General features: G+C 34.1%; 1 long non-coding RNA gene across 2 annotated transcripts; it reads left to right on the forward strand.

The window, feature by feature from the left end:
- The first annotated feature begins 446 nt into the window (after window positions 1-446).
- On the forward strand, window positions 447-2654 carry LOC142626372 (uncharacterized). Of its 2 annotated transcripts, XR_012842496.1 has the most exons (3): window positions 447-647; window positions 1251-1302; window positions 1802-2654. It is a non-coding gene; the product is annotated as an uncharacterized LOC142626372 (long non-coding RNA). The 2 variants fall into 2 exon arrangements; XR_012842495.1 differs by lacking the exon at window positions 1802-2654 and having other exon boundaries at window positions 1251-1552.
- The last annotated feature ends 18032 nt before the right edge of the window (window positions 2655-20686 follow it).

Below are 20686 nucleotides of genomic sequence, written 5' to 3' on the forward strand. Positions count from 1 at the left end.
AGCTTTAGTGACCAACACTTCTTCACTTGTTTCTTGGACAGACTTGCATGGCTTTAACACTTGAACTTGAAACCTTATTTCTTGAAGCATTAAACACATCCTAGATCTACCCAAATACAAGTAAAGGGCATTTTGTCAATGGATTAGCCAATTACATAAAATGTTGACATATGTTCCTAACATGAATCACATATGTCCTAACACAACGTACCCTGAAAAAGTTTTGAAGCACTTTTACATGGATAAACCTCATCCTTTGAGCACTCCAATGGTAGGTCGGTCACTTGATGTCAAGAAAGGTTTTTTTTTACCACAAGAAGGTGATGAACAAACAATTTGTCACGTCCCAATCAGCCCCTATATATATATAAATAAAAAAAAAAGGTCAAATTTTTTGGGTTCCCATGTGCCCAACCTAACCCTACTCCCCACCACTCCTTTTTTTCTCTTATCTCTTCTCTCTTTTGGCCGGCTCTCTCTTTTCTTTCTTTCATTTTTCTTTCTTTTCTCTTCACTTAAACACACTCATTTCTCAAGCTCACCCGCAGGCCTCCACTCCAAACCACACCATCTCACCATCATTTTTCCGGCAAGATCACCAGAAAAATACTTAGGAACCCCTAAGCATCTTCATCATTTTATTTAAGGTAAAAATTTCTAATCTTTTTGGTGGGTTTTACACTTTTGCTTGAGGTTATTTGTATCTAAGCTTTAATAATGATAACCATGTGATTTATGAGCATTGGAAGTGATATTTATGTGTTTTTATGTATGGGTTTTGTATTGGTGGAATTATTTGATGAGTGGGTATATATTTTGTGCTAAAAATGGCTACTTAAGGGCTATGTATGGTGGAAAATTTAGGGGTTTTAAGTTATGATATGTGATGGTTGGTAAATTTAATTTTTCCATTGTCATTGGTTTTATTTGGATTTAGTTAAAGTCCTAAATTTCTTGTATTGGAGGATATTTTGATTTTGCTCTCATGGGTCTCTTAATAATGTGGTGTAAATTTTATGGAAGCTAGTCATAATGTTGGAGATGATATTAAATGGGTTAACTTTATAAATTGGAGTTGATGCCTTGTGAATCAATTTGTTGAGAAACTTTGGAAGTGGTATATATTATTATTGATGAGATTACAAACTAGGCTTACCTAATTAAGTGCTTATTTGGCAAATCCTAAATTGTAGATAGATACGATTTCAAGCTCTATGCTTATTGTGATAGGCTTACTTGATATTTTTTAGGTTCTAGCTAATCTCCTTGGAGCTTGGAGAGTTAGGCTTTTGTGGTTGCGAGGTAAGTAGCTTCTTAATGTGATATTTTTGGAAAATAACCATGTTTCATAAATGATGTTTTTGGGTCAAACACATTTTGAAAAATTATATATGGATATATGTTTTCTTAAAAGTGTTGTGTTGTGACCCTATTATATATTATTATATATGAAAATGCATCATATTTGGTATTGCATTTGGGGAAATGCATGAATTGTTGATATGGAAAAATGAGCATCTTTTATTAATCTTTGATAAGGAAATCATGGATTTTATGATATATTAGAAAATTAAAGATGCTTATCTTGCCTTGTTATTGGGAAATTGATATAAAATCTTTTTGACAAGAATGAAGTTGAAAACCTTACAAACCTTGTGGAAGTTAGATTATTTAAGGTTTTCCTAAAATTACCTAGATAAAAACTATATGTTTTAAAGTATATGTAACCTGTGAGCTTTATGTGGTTTTAACACCATACCATGTGTGACTTCCCGATGATCACCCGATTTGATTCTCGTAGTCTTTGTGACAACGGAATCAAATCCAGGTTAGTGCCCTTTCACTTTGGATGACACGTTCTTCCCAACTACCCATGGGGGGGAAGAGGTTTCTTGATTGTGTGTGGGTGAGGCTGCTGTCCATCAGGCCAAGAGACCACATGCAAGAGAGGTCCTATTTGACGTATTCTCTCTACTGCCCATGGGGAGAGAGAAAAAGCTTGAGGGTATGGGTGAGGCTGCTGTCCATAGGGCCAAGAGTCTGCATACCAGAGAGGACAATATCATGCCAGTTGTGAATGGGTGGATCCCTTGACCGGTCTATGTGGTAGTGTGGTATATTTGTGATAAACTGCTGTATGTTAGATTTTATTATTTTGGAAATTATATTGTTAGTGCTCACAGATTATAGTATATAGTTTCAAGGTATTTACTTTGAGAAACTTTATGTTTCATTATTTAATCATTTTTGTCATATTATTATTATTGAAGTTGAAACTAGCATTTCCCGCACCCCCATTAATTATGCTACTTACTAGGCTCTATCTCATCCCATTATTTTTATAAACTTTTCAGTGTAGGCAACAATATTTTGAGATAGCTTTTTGGTGGCGAATAATAGTTAGACTAACTACTGATGGAGGCTGAACTTTTGTAATGGAGTTATTTGATGTTGTACATCTTAGAATAGGCTAGACTCATTTTTTGTATATTATAGTGGTTGTGACTACATTCCCAATAATGGGACAAGCTGTTGATATGTAATTATTTATTCAGACCTCTATTCTTTTGTGGCCAATGGTCCTTGTAATTAATGCTTAGAGCTTTGACTTACTTTGAGAGTATATTCAATGGAATTATTATGATAATTCTTGATGTTGGTACTTGATAGGATTTATGTAGATTGAATTGTCAAAAAGTAAAAAAATTTATAGGTACTTGAGACGTCTTTCTCACGCTTTGGACCCTTTGGGATTTGGGGTGTGACACAGTTGGTCCTGAAGTACCATATCTTAGTGCAATTGTTGCTTTGATATATCTTGCAAATTAAACACAACCTGATGTAGCATTTGTAGTTAACTTACTAGCAAGGTATAGTTTTGTGCCAACTCGAAGACATTGGAATGGAATTAAGCATATATTACGTTATCTTCGTGGGACGACTAATTTAGGATTATTTTATCCAAATGAATCAAATCCATAGTTAGTTGGATATGCTGATGTGGGTTATCTTTATGATCCACACAAAGACCAATTACAAATAGGATATTTATTTACTTGTGGCAATATTGCTATTTGATGAAGATCTATTAAGCAAACAATTTCTGCTACTTCAAATCATGTAGATATTATGGCAATTCTTGAAGCGAGTCGTGAATGTGTTTGATTAAGATCAGTAATTCACCATATTCGTAAAAAATGTAGATTATCATCAATCAAAAATAGCTCAATGATATTATACGAAGAAAATGTTGATTTTATCACTCAAATTAAAACAGGCTATGTCAAAGGTGATAGAATCAAGCATATTGCACCAAAATTCTTTTATACACATGAGCTCTAAAAGAGCAGTGATATTGATGTCAAGAAGATACAATCATGTGATAATTTAGCTGATATATTCACTAAGCCATCATCGACTGTGAATTTTAAGAAGATAGTGCACAACATTGGCATGTGTCAACTTAATGATCTTTTTATCATGAATAGTGGAAGTTCCATTTACTCATAAGGGGGAGTAAATTTTTTAAAGGGTATGTGCTTATTGTGCACTTTTTCTTTCACTAAGGTTTGTTCCCACTAGATATTCTTTTGCAAGTTTTTAATGGGGAAATCCTAAGGCACTCTAAGTGGTACAAGAATACTGTACTCCTTTTTCTAAGCCAATAGTTTTTCCCACAGGGTCTTTCTTTGGAAAAGTTTTTGTTGGGAAATTTAGACCATAGTTGATAGAATTAACAAGTTTTAAACCCAAGTAGTTAATTAGATTTATTATGAATAAACCTTGTTATAATAAACAAATATCAATATCATGTCAATATCATGCATAGCGGATTAGTAAATAAGACAAGATATGATGACCTAGGAAAACCAATGAAACAAACAAGTCCAACCAATTTTATATTTCAAAAACAAGTTAAGACAGTTTAGTGAGCATACATTAACACATGTAAATCTTGTGATGACCAAATCACATTGTACCTGCACATGTATCAAGAGTAGCAAAGAATATTGCGTGTTGTGTGTGAAAAACATCGCAAGATTGCATAAGTGTCTCTATGTTATGACAGTTTGAGATATGAGTAAATCAATTTAACTCACACACGATCATAACTGCTTGATGGGGACTATCACCTTCGAGGTACATCCTATAACTCCCACATCTCCTAAAATATACGCTTGCAATCATGTTTTAAAGCATTTTGATTCTTTTTGCTTTAATTTTTCTTTGCATATTTTCTTTTATTAAGCATATCATGCATAGGCAAACAAGAAAGAGAAAAGAAATACCCAATTATGTTAAGCTTTTTGACATTGCACTTTTGCTATGCCGAAACATACAAATATCATTTCATGATTGGCGGGCAACAGTGGTGAGATGGTTATTTATGCCTTTCTCTTAGGATTTTTTAGCCCTTCCCGTCAAAAAGAGTGATACGAGTGTTAAGTACAAGAGATAACTTAATCTTACTCATCACAAACAAAGAGCCACAAAGCTCACTTGCTTAGTTGTGCATAGAGATGCTCATCTAAGCTACAAGAGATACAAAGTTTAGAAAACTTTGTTTCATTGGCCATTCAAGGTTCCCAAGTACCAATGTACACAAACACACACTGTTTTTTTTTTTTTTCAATTTTATTATTATTTTTTTATAAATGAAAGAAAAATAAAACAAAACTGTAAAACAAACGAACAAAAACATATCAAACAAAGCAATGCATAAAAACTAGATGCAAATGCATAAGGAAGGAGGAGGAGAAAAGGAGATCATTCCATGGAGATAACACCGATGTTTTGACGAAGGAATTCAAACCGTTTGCTATCAAGAGGTTTGGTGAACAAATTAGCCTTCTGATCATCAGTGTGAATGAACTCAACAGTAAGTGTACCATCTTCAACAAGCTCACAAATGAAGTGATGTCGAATCTCTATGTGTTTGGTTCGAGAATGTTAAACCAGATTCTTAGAGAGATTGATAGCATTGGTATTGTCACAATAGATAGTGAGGCGTTCTTGACGAATACCATAGTCATGAAGGAGTTTTTGCATCCATAGAAGTTGGGTGCAACAACTACTGACAACAATGTATTTAGCCTCTACAGTGGATAATGAGATGGAATTCTGCTTTTTGCTTATCTAGGAGACAAGATTATTACCCACATAAAAACAACCCCCTGAAGTATTCTTCCTATCATCGGCATTCCCAACCCAATCAGCATCTGAATACCTGGCCAAGATATCATTTGTGTCCTTGCTGTACCACACACCAAAGTCGGCAATGATTCTTTTCAAAGCAGTCATATGAGACTCATTGGGATTAGCTTGATATCTAGCACACACTCCCACACTGTAACTAATGTCAGGTCTACTAGCAGTAAGGTAAAGAAGACTACCTATCATGCTTCTATAGAGAGATGGATCCACACTTTTTCCCAAGACATCAATAGTGAGTTTAACATTTGGACTCATAGGGGTTCTAATAAAACTAGTAGATTCCAAACCAAAGTTTTTCACAAGATTTCTAGCATATTTAGATTGAGATATGAATATACCTGTCTCTTCATGACAAATCTACAATCCAAGGAAGTGATTTAACTCTCTAATCATGCTCATCTCGAACTCAACCTGTATGAGTTTGGAGAAACCATAAGCAAGTTCATCCTTTGTTGACCCAAAGATGATATCATCAACATAAGCTTGAGTAACAATCAACTCGCCGTCTTCCTTTTTAATGAAGAGAGTTTGATCTGCCTTTCCTCTTGTGAACCCATGTGGCACTAACTATTGTGTGGGGCAATCATACCAAGCTCTAGGGGCTTGCTTTAGCCCATAGAGTGCCTTTGTGAGATGCAACACATGATTCAAAAAATGGGAATCAATGAATCCTTTTGGTTGAGCCACATAGACATTTTCTTTAAGGAACCCATTTAAGAAAGCAGTCTTGACATCCATTTGGTAAAGCTTGAACTTCAAATGGCATGCTAAGGCTAAGAGAATCCTAATGGACTCCATATGGGCTACTGGAGCAAATGTCTGATCATAGTCCACTCTTTCCATTTGTGAGTATCCTTGAGCCACAAGACGAGCCTTATTGCAGACCACATTGCCCTCCTCATCAGTTTTATTGCGAAAAATCCACTTTGTACAAATGATGTGCTCAACCTTTGGTCTAGGTACTAGTGTCCAGACATCATTCCTTTGAAACTGAAGCAGTTCATCATGCATAGCCTCCACCCGGCTTTCATCCTAAAGTGCTTCCTTAACCTTGGTAGGTTCAAACTGCGACAAATAGCAAGAATAAGACACAAAGTTAGCAACACATTTATCAACTGTGCGTTTCCTTAGTGTAAGTTCATTCATATTTCCCACAATAACTTCAGGAGGATGATTCAACTGAATTCTAGAGGAAGGTCATTTCCCTTTATGAGATTCAGAATCAGGTGTGGTAGATCTATTTGCTGAACCATCTGCAACACTTGGAGTACTGGGAGTACTTAGAGAGGCAGGCTCTTAATCAATAGGTTCTTGAATGTTATTGGGCTCGAGAGGAAGAATTTCTTTGGGGATTTCCTCACTGACATTCTCAGAACAAGACTCCGAAGCTTCATCGATAACAACATTTACAGTTTCCATCACTTTCTTGGTTCTCTTGTTGTATACCCAATAAGCCTTGCTTGTGGAGGAGTATCCCAAAAATATTCCTTCATCGCTTCAGGAGTCAAATTTTCCCACATTCTCTCTATCCTTGATAATGAAACAAGTACTTCCAAAGATTTTGAAATACTTGACATTCGGCTTCCTTCCCTTCCATAGCCCATAAGGAGTCTTTTGGTACCGGGTCTAAAATATACCCTATTAACTGTATGAGTGTTGACGGCTTCTCCCCACAAGTTTCAAGCCACACCCTTGTTGTGCAACATGGTCCTTGCCATCTCTTGAATAACTCTATTCTTTCTTTCTGCTACACCATTCTGCTGAGGAGTAATAGGAGTAGAGAATTCGTGAGATATACCTAATCTAGTGCAAAAGGTCTCCATGTATGAGTTTTCGAATTCTTTGCCATGATCACTTCGAATTCGATCAATCTTTGAATTCTTCTCATTTTGCAATCTTAGAAGAATGATCCAAGAGTACCTCATGAAGTCATCTACCACAACCATGATGTATTTCTTCCCCCCAAGAGACTCGGTTTGAGTTGGACCCATGAGATCTACGTGTAGTAGCTTTTATGGTCTAGATGTAGCGAATGTTTGATTACCTAGATGTTTAGCTTTTGTCTATTTCCCAAGCTGGCATGATCCACACACAACATTATCCACTCTATTGAGCTTTAGCATCCCTAACACTGATTCATGCCTAGATACAATTAAGAGATGTTTCTAACTAGCATGTCCCATCCTTTGGTGCCATAGATCTTCATTTGGAAAACGAATACTATTGCACACAATATCAACATCAAGGACTAGACCATAACAATTGTCTAAAGTGCGAACACCACTTATGAGTTTTTTTCCAGATTCATCCAGCACAAGGCATTTTCCTTTAGAGAACTGCACCATAAAGTCTAGATCACATATCTGACTTATGCTCAACAAGTTCACACTCAGACCTTCTACATATAGCACATTTGCAATGTCTGGCAGTCTAGGTAAAGAGATGATTCCCTTTCCTTTAATATGTGATTTGCTCCCATCATCGAAAATGACATTACCACCTTTCTTAGACTCAAAGACCTTAAAGAGAGAGCGATCTCCAGTCATGTGTCGTGAGCATCCACTGTCAAGGTACCACAAGCATGTATCCATTACCTTGAATGCAAACTTCATCATAAAGCACATTTCATGCTTTGATGACATATTTGTAGGAATGGTGTTCTCTTTCATTTGCCATTTACAAATAAGGCCTTTAACCTTCACCTTTCTTAGATGAACTCCTCTGCACATTCTTATTCAGAGGCAGTCTAGTTTCTTCTTTGTCATGTTAAGATCTTTTTCAATCATCATCATGATAGCTTTCAAATAACTTTTAGACTTACAGTTTTTGAAACACTCAATCAGATAGAGATTAGAAAAACAAGATGTATTTGAAATAAGAGATATTTTCTTATCAATGGCAGCCATGACAACAGGGGTCAATGGATCACACAGCAAAGATTAAATCCTAATCAGAGTGTGCTTGCTCTAAAACCACCTGATAGGCCAAGAATGTATTGACCCCTTTTAATGAATTAACTAATTAATTAGCCAAGTGAATTAATTAGGTTCAATTACATGCAATAAGCGTGGCAGCACAAAAAAATCACCAAATGAAGTATAATGCAGCGGAAAATAAAGTTGACACAGTGATTTGTTTACGAATGGGGAAAACCTCCAAGGTAAAAACTCCACCGGGTGATTTTAAGGTCACCACTCTCGAGAATTCACTATTATCACAACAAGCGGTTAAAAGTAAAGGAATCCCAATACCTTATACCAACTTACAGCTGAACTCTTACCCCAATACCCAATTGGACTTGTTCTGTAGTGACAATCTCTCCTTGAATTGCATGGCTCCCAGTACATGACTAACCAATCTGATGCGTGGATCCTAGTACGCGACTTGATCACCAACTTGAGAAGAATGTTGGCTGCAAAGTACTTCTGTTCATCACACGATGAAAATCATGAAGTTGCTTGGTCACAAACCCTGTGGTGTACAAACCAGCAGCTTCTTCAAGAGAAAGAAGAACTAGGGCAAACTAAGTTTCCGGTCACACTTTTCTTCACATTTGTGAAATTGTGCTCTTGTGCAACTGTACAACCTGTGACGGCCTTTATAATAATCCTTATATATGTTTAGAGTTGTGAGTAAAGAAAGCCCAAATATACATTCACCGATTGGATGAAAATCAGCTCTGAAAAACTAAACTTCATAAATCTCGACAAATACCCTATCTGTCGAGCCTTGGGCTGAAACAACTCTTTTAAACTCGATAGATACTAGCTGTCAAGCTAGTTGTTAAGTTTTAATGAACAACACTTCTTCACTTGATTCTTGGACAGACTTGTGCGGATTTAACACTTGAACTTGAAACCTTATTTCTTGAAGCATTAAACACATCATAGATCTACCCAAATACAAGTAAAGTAAATTTTGTCAAAGGATTAGCCAATTACTTAAAATGTTAACATTTGTTCCTAACATGAATCATATATGTCCTAACAAAAGGATTAGTCAATTACATAAAATATGTCCTTAATAATCTCCCTCTTTGACAATCCATGACCAAACCACAACAAACAAATGAATTATGAGAGAAGTCTTAAATCACTAGACTCATAACTTCTTGTTGGATTACAAAACAAATCTAACCCTACTACAAACTCTTGAAAAACTTTGTAAGAAGAGAGTTTACGGCATGATAGAAACACGCTTACAATCATTTTAAAAGCATTTTGATTCTTTTTGTTTTTATGTTTTTTTGCATATTTTCTTTTTGAACATATCATACATGGGCATATAAGAGAGAAGAAAAATATCCAATTACAAGCAAAGTGCATTTTGTCAAAGGATTAGCCAATTATATATAATATATCCTTAATAGTTTTAATGAGACATATTCTTAGAAAGAGGTCACCTATGGGGGAGTGTTAGAAATACATTTTGATTGGAATGTGTAAAGTTTGGGCAATGAAAGGGTTATATGGGATGTGTAATGTCTGAAATGTGTAATGTCTTTGGGGGAGGCATATATCCTTAATTGTACTCAATATTAAAATTTTATCCATATATATGTGTGTGTGGGTGGGGGGGGGGGGGTTCTTTACTTTAATTGTATCGATCTAAGAGAGATCAACTCAAGATTATGGATGATCACTTGAATACAAGAGTTTATCGATACATATTCCTTATTCTCTTCTCACGTAGTTTTATACTAGCCTCAGAGGCTCTTTTATTTATTTATTTATTTATTGGTAAACCTTAATAATTTGCAACTATTATAATTTGGAAATATATATATTTTTTTCAAAAAAATAAAAAGGATAAACTTTAAGGATAAGTAGAAACCCTAATTTCTTTTTTGAAGTGTTTAAATGTGGTATAGTGATATAGAGAAAAGTCATGGGTAGGAAAATAAGAAGAACGTGATGGGAAAAAATGCTAAATTTTAAGAGTTCTCTTATGTTTTTTTATTTTTTATTTTATAATTGGGGGTGTTTTTAATTTTATTCATATGAAAAAAAGAATAAAAAATGCTAAATTTTAGGAAATAAAAAGATTAACGTGAATGAAAAAAATTCTATATTTTAAGAATCCTTTTTTTTAATTCAGAATGAAATATATTATTTGTTTGACATTTATGAACTTATTTCTAAGATAAGTTACCATTCATTAATGAGGGTATTTTTAAACTATATAAAAGTTCAGTTTAAATAGTACTATAAGAAAAAAGACATTATACAACAAGTATTGTTGCAAAAATAATAATAATAATAATAATGGAGGTAATATATATACTATTGCATCTCTAGGTTATTTTTTTTTGTAATAGTAACATAAATTTATTACATCAATATGAGATTGTAGCAATAATTATTATGTTACATTCAAATATGTTGTTATAATAGGTAACCCTTATTTTACATTGAGATATGTTGTTACAATAGGTAATCTTTTATTTCACATCAAACTATATTGTTGTAATTGGTTAAATATTTCTTTCATGTCAAATTTTGTTGATGCAATAGATGTGAGTAATTGAGCAACGGGAAAATTTGGGAAATTGGTGCTATTTTTTTTCCATTAATTTCCTCTCTCTCACCCATGTCTATTCCTTTTTTTTCCTCATCTCAATATTTCTCTCTCACCCACGCATGTCTTTTTTTTTCTTTTTTCTTTTTTTTTCTCATCTCAATTTCCCACTTTCTCTCACCACATCTATCTTCCTATTTTTTCTCATCTCAAATTTAACTCACACCCATGCCTATCTCTTTTTGTTTTCCTTTTTTTCATCTTAGTTTCCCTCTTTATCTCACCCACCTCTATCTCCTTTTTTTTTTTTTGATCTCAAATTCTCATCCTCTCTATCTCATACCTACCTATTTTTCTTTTTTCATCTTAGTTTCCCTCTTTCTCTCACCCACACTAATCTCCATGTTTTTCTCATCTCTCTCTCTCTCTCTCTCTCTCTCCCATTTCACTTTCCCCCTTTCTCTTAAGCATATCTCAAAATTCAAATTTATCTACTAACTACAAAACTTATCTCTCAAATTTCCATCTCACTCTCATATCTACTAACTCTAAATTTTCTCTCTCAAATTTTAGTCTCACTTAATTCATAGTCTCCTTGGAGAATCTCTTTCTTTATTTAAAGATTAATTTTCTCTCTAACTTTCAGGTAATCTTTTGGTTCTCTTTAAATTTTAATTTGATTTTTCTTTGTTTAATTTCACAGTCTTTAAGTAGTATTGTTGTTGATGGAAATATCAGATGTGCGTAGCAAAAAAATAACGCATCTACTTCATTCATAAATGTTAACATGTACTATATAAGTTTCAGAATATAGGAACAAGAGAGTGTACCTTAGAGCGATGAATTTCAAAACCGAAGATCAAAATCACTTGGGAACACTTTCAATCTTCACTCCAATTCCACTAACGCCCAAGATGTGTGGTCTCTCAATCAGTTCCAAAGAGAGAATGTCAAAAAGTGTCTAACACTTCTTACACCACTTCGCAATAGTGTTCTTACAATTCTCTACAGAAAATTCTGTATGTTTCTTCCTTTGTATCTAACTGATTATCTAATTGGGCTGACTTTTTGGGCCTTTCCAATTGGGCGTAAGTGTGTAGCTTGGAGTGGGACCAAAAGGGACCAATAAGACACTAGCGCCAATGGACCTTGGGCTTTTCGGTCAACTCTTGACAAGTCCAAAGTTACCATTAACTATATTTAATATCACTATATAAATATAATTGCACTCTAGGTCTTATCTATAAATTATATCCGAAGACTTTATTGTACGTGCAACCCCTTCATAAAATATTCGTAATAACACAATGTCATGAATGTAGATTGCCACTTTGTAAATTACTACATCTTATCCTTGAGTACCCGGTTTAATCCTTTAAGTTATTCATCATATATTTATGAAATCCAATTCCATAAATTTATACTTTAGTAACTCCTTACTAAAGTGGTTAGGCCTAACTCTCTGAATAACAAACCCATTAAACTTATCTCAAGGGAATATTTTGTATCTCTATTAAGAGACTATGAATTCCATCTTGAGAATATATGCTTCATTAACATTAAATGTAGTTGCCTAACATACGGAGGTTTTGACCGTAACTATAGATCTCACTCCCGATATATGAAAGCAACCTGCACCTCATGATCAAGTCCATTATTCTCTCAGGATTAAGAGTTCATGCAAATATAAGTTGTGAGTTTATTATTCATTTGACAGTCGTTGGAAGAATAATAAATCTCACAGCGGTCTTTTTCAATATGTCTTAACTCTTAAGACATATCAACATACTAATTAGAAATCTCCATTTTCATGATCAAGACAAATCATCTTAGTTGATATATTATAGTCTTTGCAGATGAAATGTCCAATTTCATCACCGACTACGAACTACATTTTGAGTTTACAAGGAACTTATGATTTACATCTTCTGTGACTAAATCACATACAATGCATGTCATGGACTATATGATAATGTCTCAATATTCATGTTACCATTATTTTGGATAATAACAAAACAACTTTATTAAACACAACATTAAGTCATACATAATAATATACATAGCATCATATAATAGGATTTAAGGGCACACATCCTAACAATCTCTCACTTGCCCTAAAGACTATTATGCACTAATCTAACTCCCATCTCCTCCAAATGCGACTCAAAAGTCCTTTGGGGCAAGACTTTGGTAAAGGGATCCGCTAGATTCTTTGCACCATCGATCTTTGCTACTACCACATCTCCACAAGCAACAATGTCTCGAATGATGTGATACTTTCTTTCTATGTGTTTTTCTTTCTTATGATTCCTTGGATCCTTGGATTGTGCACTGCTCCACTATTGTCGCAGAACAATGTAATAGGAACTTGCTCAATTCTCACAACACCAAGATCAGAAAGGAATTTCTTGAGCCAAACAGCCTCCTTTACTGCTTCACAAGCAGCAACATACTCGGCTTTCATGGCGGAGTCAGTAATACAAGATTGCTTAACACTCCTCCAACTTATGGCTCCACCTCCCAAGGTGAAAACACAGCCAGACGTGGATTTTCTGAAATCTAGATCCGATTGAAAATCTGAATCTGTATAGCCAATGGGAATCAAATCCTCACACCGGTAAACAAGCATATAATCTCTTATTCTCTGTAGATGCTTGAGAATATGCTACAGCTTGCCAATGTTTAGGTCCTAGATTTGACTGATATTGGTTGACCATGCCAACTGAATAACAAATATCCGGTCTAGTACATAGCATGACATACATGAGACTTCCCACAGTAGAAGCATAGGGAACTTGTCTCATCATATTTTCTTCCTCTTGAGTCTTAGGCCTTTGGTCATCAGACAGAGGAACTCCATGTCTAAAAGGAAGTAATTATTTCCTGGAGTTTTGCATGCTAAACCGTTCTAGAACCTTATCTATATATCCAGCTTGTGACAAACCCAACATCCTATTCTTTCGATCTCGCCAAAGCTTGATCCCTAGAATATAGTTAGCTTCGCCCAAGTCCTTCATATCAAATTGGCTTGGCAACCAAACTTTAACCAATGACATTACTCCTATATCATTTCCAATGAGTAGAATGTCATCTACATAAAGCACTAGGAACATTACTACTTTGTCTTGATGTCTTTTGTACACACATGGTTTATCAAGATTTTGTTCAAAACCAAATGATTTGATCGACTGATCAAATCTAATGTTCCATGATCTAGATGCTTGTTTAAGTCCATAAATGGACATTTTCAACTTGCATGCCATATGCTCTTGGTTCTTTTCTATGAAACCTTCCAGTTGCAACATGTAGATTTCTTCTTCAAGATTGCCATTAAGAAATGCAGTCTTGACATCCATTTTCCAAATCTCATAATCATAATGAGCAGCAATGGATAAGAGAATTCTAATAGATTTAAGCATGGCTACTGGCGAAAAAGTTTCATCATAGTCAATGCCTTCTTTTTGTATATACCCTTTCGCCACTAGTCTTGCTTTAAAGGTTTCAACCTTTCCATCTATCTCTCTCTTCCTCTTGTAAACCCATTTGCAATCAATAGGTTTAATGCCATTAGGCGCCTCTACAAGATCCCAAACTTGATTGGAATACATCGAATCTAATTCAGATTTCATAGCTTGGAGCCAATGATGTGCATCTATATCATTTATTGCTTCATCATAAGTGTAAGGATCCGATTCAGCCTCTTTTGAGATAACTTCATAAGCTTCTCCCAAACCTATAAATCTCATAGGAGGCCGAATAATTCTCCCACTGCGACGAGGCACCTATGTACTAGACATCTCATGAGTAGTATCTTGTGGTGTATCTAATACAACCACATCGTCCCTAGTTTTATCCAACGGTTGTTGATTTACAGACTCATTCATTTCAGCCAATACAACTCTACTTATATGAGTAAAATTATTCATATAGTCATTTTCCAAAAATCTAGCATTTGTACTAACAAAAATTTTGTTATCATTTTGACTATAGAATAAATAACCAGTTTCTTTTGGATAACCCGCAAGCAAACATATTTCTGATTTTGATTCCAACTTATTAGGCGTCCCCTTTAGCACATGTGTTGGGCACCCCAAATGTGGAGATACCTCATACTAGGCTTACGCCTACTCCACAATTCCATGGGTGTTTTGGGAACAGATTTTGATGAAACTAAATTCAAAAGATGTATTGATGTATCTAAAGCATGCATACCCCTAAAAAGAAATTGGTAAAGTTGAATAACTCATCATGGACCTAACAATTTCCAAAAGAGTCCTATTCCTTCTCTCCGCTACACCATTTTGTTGAGGAGTTCCAGGTGTAGTTAATTGGGATACAATCCCATTCTGAACTAGGTAATCCTTGAAATCCCTAAGAAGGTATTTGCCACCTCGATCAGATCGAATGGCCTTTATACGTTTGCCTAATTGATTCTCAAGCCTAAACTCTTTGAACTTTTCAAAGGCTTCAGACTTCCGTCTCATTAGGTACACATAACCATATCTTGAGTAATCATCAGTGAAAGTGATGAATTCCTCATAACCTCCCTTTGCTTGGGTTGACATAGGACCACATACATCTGTATAAACTAATTCAAGCAACTCTTGGGCTTTTCTACCTTTTGCATTAAAAGGTCGTTTGGTCATTTTGCCTTCCAAACAAGATTCACAAACTGGAAATTCATCAAAGTCCATAGGCTCTAAGAGTCCATCTTTGATCAGTCTTTGAATTCTATTTGAATTAAAATGACCTTGCATATCTTAAGAGTCCAAAGATATGCATCATTAGAAGGAAACTTTCTCTTTAATGATCTTACATGAGAGTTATTATCTAATTCAAAATTGTATAATTTATGCTTATCAGGAGTTAAAATATAAAGACAATCCACAATATTGCCAGAACAAATAAACATTTTATCCTTCTTTATTACAACATTGTCTTTTAGGATAATACAATACCCATGTTTACCTAAATAAGTTGCAGAAATTAAATTCCTATGAACATTAGGTATAAATAGACAGTCTTCCAATATTAAAACCCTAGAATTGAAACACAAATTAAGCACTCCAACAGATACAACTAGAACTCTACTTCCATCAGCCAAAGTAAGAAACAGTTCCCTTTCACTCAGCTTTCTGGTCTCTTGAAATCCCTGCAAAGAATTGCAGATATGATTAGTACAACCTGAATCCACACACCAAGAATCCGTGAGATTTTGTACCAAACATATGTCAAGAAGAAAGGAAGTTTTCATACCCTTGTTTTTGGCAGCCTTAAACTTTGGACAATTTTTCTTCCAATGTCCTTTCTCACCGCAATGGAAACACTTTCCTTTGGTCTTCTTTCCTTTGTCGGCAACCCTTAAGGTAATTTGCTTACCCTCTTACTTAGTGAAGTCCTTTTTCTTATTCTTCTTCTTACCCTTGCCTTTCGACTTGGGTTGAGGAGTAGAAGTTTCACCTACATTGGCTTCAACACTAGAAGTACCAAGGATGTATTCCACCGCCACTAACTCATTCATTAATTCAGACAATGAATAAACCTTTTTTTTCATATTATAATTCAGTACGAATTCCTTGAATGATTTTGGTAGTAACTGTAGTATCATATCCACTTGGGATTCTCCATCAATGTCAGCACCTAAAACCTCTAATGTATTCAGATTAGAGATCATTGTAAGACAATGCTCTCTCACTGAACTACCTTCAGCCATTTTGGTATTATAAATTTGCCTCATGGTTTCTTGTCTTGCTGAACAGCCTTGCTCACCAAACATCTCCTTCAGACTATGCGTAATGTCCGAAACTAGTTCTATATCTTGCATTTGATGCTGTAGAACATTTGAGATAGATGCTAGGATATAGTACTTGGCAATCTCATTAGATTTCTACTAACGATCATATCGTTGTTTTTCCTCAAGAGGAGCATCTAATGAAGGAAGCTAGGACATGGTTGAGTAGGCACATATTTGTGCTCTTCAGCTATTAAAAAAATGTCCAAATTTCTTTTCCAGTCAATATAGTTGGATTCAGTCAGTTTGTTTTGATTAAGAATAGAAACAAGTGGGCTAAATGATGCCATGTTCAAATCTGAAAACAATAAACATGAATATAATAAGTAAACTGGACATTATCAATTTAGCATATAGCATATAATATGGAACCTTAATAAAACCATAAAATAAAATATGCAACTACAACTCAATACCATGTTTAAAATTCCTTGGAAGCAAGTAAATTATAAATACTATGATTGATTGAGAACTATTCTACTATTCTCATTATTAGTGCTATCATGATAATTCTTATCAAACACTAATATTATGTTGTTTTTCCTTTAGCCTCTAAGTAATAATGACATAGCTCCGAAGAGAGGTTAACATTAAACTTAGTCTAGTGTACCCCATTGATTGAATTTTATGTGAGCCATTAAGCAACTCCACGATAGCGTGGTCATTCTTAATGTAAAAACACATATTATTCATCATTAAGAAGTTTAACCTGTAGTACCATGAATTAAACACCCTCTGAAGGGAGCAATGCATATACGCCAAGGCGAGGTGCTTAATCACACTACTATAAACCATTAATGGAGGCCGTGAGATGCAACCCTTGTATCTCTCTCCCACTAGATGTTTTACAATAAAGGTTTTTAAATTTAAACATGCATAAACAAGTTACACATTGCCTTGCTCTTTATATATGTTAAAAACACTTAGGGAAAATTCTGAATCCACAGTCCTCGATCGATCCTCGACAGATTCTCGATCGATCGAGAAAAGTTCTGGATGCTCGATCGATCTTCGACAGATTCTCGATCGATCGAGAAAAAGTTCTACGAAGCTCGATCGATTCTTGATAGATCCTCGATCGATCGAGAAATCTTCTGTCAGCTCGATATATGCTAGACAGATTCTCGATCGATCGAGCTTCACGAATTTTGAATTTTCCATAATTTTTCTAAGACAGTCTTTAAACGTTTTCATGTACAAAACAACCAACATATGATCATAATGAACATAAATTGATATCAAAACTGAATTATATTGATGCTATAGCCTTAAAGTTCAGTTTAACATACTTAAACTAAAATTAAACAACATCATAACATCAATATTAGTTTTTATCAAAAACAATAACTTTAACAACCATGCAGAAAACTATTTTCTAACAACATGAAATCATTGTTACCAATTCTTAAACTCAAAACAAGTTAAACAGATATGAAAATGAAGACCGCTCTGATACCATTTGATGGAAATATCATATGTGCGCAGCGGAAAAATAACGGATCTACTTCATTCATAAATGTTATCATGCACTATATAAGTTTCAAAATATAAAAACAAGAAAGTGTACCTTGGAGCGGTGAATTTCAAAACCGAATATCAAAATCACTTGGGAACACTTTCAATCTTCACTCCAATTCCACTAACGCCCAAGATGTGTGGTCTCTCAATCAGTTCCAAAGAGAGAATGTCAAAAAGTGTCTAACATTTCTTACACTACTTCGCAATAGTGTTCTTACAATTCTCTATAGAAAATTCTGTATGTTTCTCCCTTTATATCTAACTGATTATCTAATTAGGTTAACCTTTTGAGCCTTTCCAATTGGGCGTAAGTGTGTGGCTTGGAGTGGGACCAAAAGGGACCAATAAGACACTAGCTCCAATAGACCTTGGGCTTTTCGGTCAACTCTTGACAAGTCCAAAGTTACCATTAACTATATTTAATATCACTATATAAATATAATCGCACTCTAAGTCTTATCTATAAATTATATCCCAAGACTTTATTGTACGTGCAACCCCTTCATAAAATATTCGTAATAACGCAAAGTCATGAATGTAGATTGCCACTATGTAAATGACTACATCTTATCCTTGAGTACCCGGTTTAATCCTTTAAATTATTCATCATATATTTATGAAATCCAATTCCATAAATTTATACTTTAGTAACTCCTTACTAAAGTGGTTAGGCCTAATTCTCTGAATAACAAACCCATTAAACTTATTTCAAGGGAATATTTTGTATTTCCATTAAGAAACTATGAATTTCATCTTGAGAATATATGTTCCATCAACATTAAATGTGGTTGCCCAACATACTAAGATTTTACCGTAACTATAGAGCTCACTCCCGATATATCAAAGCAACCTACACCTTATGATCAAGTCCATTATTCTCTCAGAATTAAGAGTTCATGCAAATATAAGTCGTGAGTTTATTATTCATTTGACAGTCATTGGAAGAATAATAAATCTTACAGCGGTCATGTTCAATATGTCTTAACTCTTAAGATATATCAACATACCAACTAGAAATCTCAATTTCCATGATCAAGACAAATCATCTTAGTTGATTGTTTATAGTCTTTGCAGATGAAATGTCCAATTTCATTACTGAGTATGAACTAGATTTTGAGTTTACAAGGAACTTGTGATTTACATCTTCTGTGATTAAATCACATAAATCACATACAATGCATCTCATGGACTATATGATAATGTCTCAATATTCATGTTACCATTATTTTTAGATAATAACAAAACAACTTTATTAAACACAACATTAAGTCATACATAATGTCATACATAATAATATACATAGTATCATACAATAGGATTTAAGAGCACATATCCTAATAGTTGCGTATGTGTTTTTATTATTATTTTAGAATCAATGATGGTGTACATTGGTGTCATTGTGTTGTATATATATGATGTTTTTCAACTTTGTACTTTTTTTTTTTCCAAAATATTGGGTAAGTCAATGAAATGGTGGTGAAGCATGCTTGGATAACACCTTCAAGAAGAAACTTTTCTTTTATGTTGTATTGATTTTTTCATACTTTTTGAAACTATGTGTTCGAATGTAAACTCAACAAATTGTGTATATATTTGTGTTCTTTGACATATGTATTGAAATGAAGTATTTTGAATTTTTCATATTTTATGTGTATCTTTGATTTGTTAGTATAGTTCCTAGATATGGTTTTTGAATTGCATAACAAGTTAATGAAAAAATTATTATTTAAAAATGAGTTATTTATTTTTAAATTTTTTATAAATTTTTATTATTATTATTATTTTTTTAATAAAAAAATCAACCTATTGCAACGAGATATTCAAAGTAAATCGTTGTAATATGTGGAATTTATTGCAACGAAAATCTAGTATTGCATAAACCTGTTGCCTCAGAGTTTATTACAATGGCTTGCATCAACTTTTTTGTTGTTGCAATAACAACTATTACAATGACATTAGTAGTTATTGTAATGACTTTTTTCGTTGTATTAAGTATTTTTTCTTGTGGTGTGGGGAAATCCTCTTATAGATAGTATAGATATTATCTCTTATTTCACAATAGTTTCATCATTTATTTTAAATTTTTTTATAATCCATTGTAGTATACTAGCTTGTAAAATCATGCATATGTATGGATATACTAAAAAAATACACATTAAAATGCATAGTATAATTCTAATATATTGAAGGAAAAACTGGTTTTGTATCTCATACAAAACACATAGCAGAAGCAACAAACAAGGATTTATTTCATTCATGATTGATAACGTGCACTATGTAAATTTCAGAATTTAAGAACAAGATAATGTACCTTGGTATGGTGAAATTTAAAACCAAAGATGAAGTACTCGGGAATACTTTTAATCTTCACTCCAATTCCACTTTACGCCCAAGACGTGTGGTCTCTCAATCAATTTTCAAAGGGAGAATGAAAGTGTGTCTCACTCTCACATACACACAATTTCTTATATCACTAATAAAAATTCTATATGTTTCTCCATTTATAACTAATTGATTATCTAATTGGGTTAGCCTATTGGGCTTTTCCAATTGGGCTTTAGTGTGTGGCTTGGAGTGGGACCAAAAGGGACCAATAAGACACTAGCTCCAATGGGCCTTCGGCTTTTCCGTCAACTCTTGACAAGT

Source organism: Castanea sativa, chromosome 2 (genome assembly GCF_040712315.1).
Source record: "Castanea sativa cultivar Marrone di Chiusa Pesio chromosome 2, ASM4071231v1".
Lineage (NCBI taxonomy): Eukaryota > Viridiplantae > Streptophyta > Magnoliopsida > Fagales > Fagaceae > Castanea > Castanea sativa.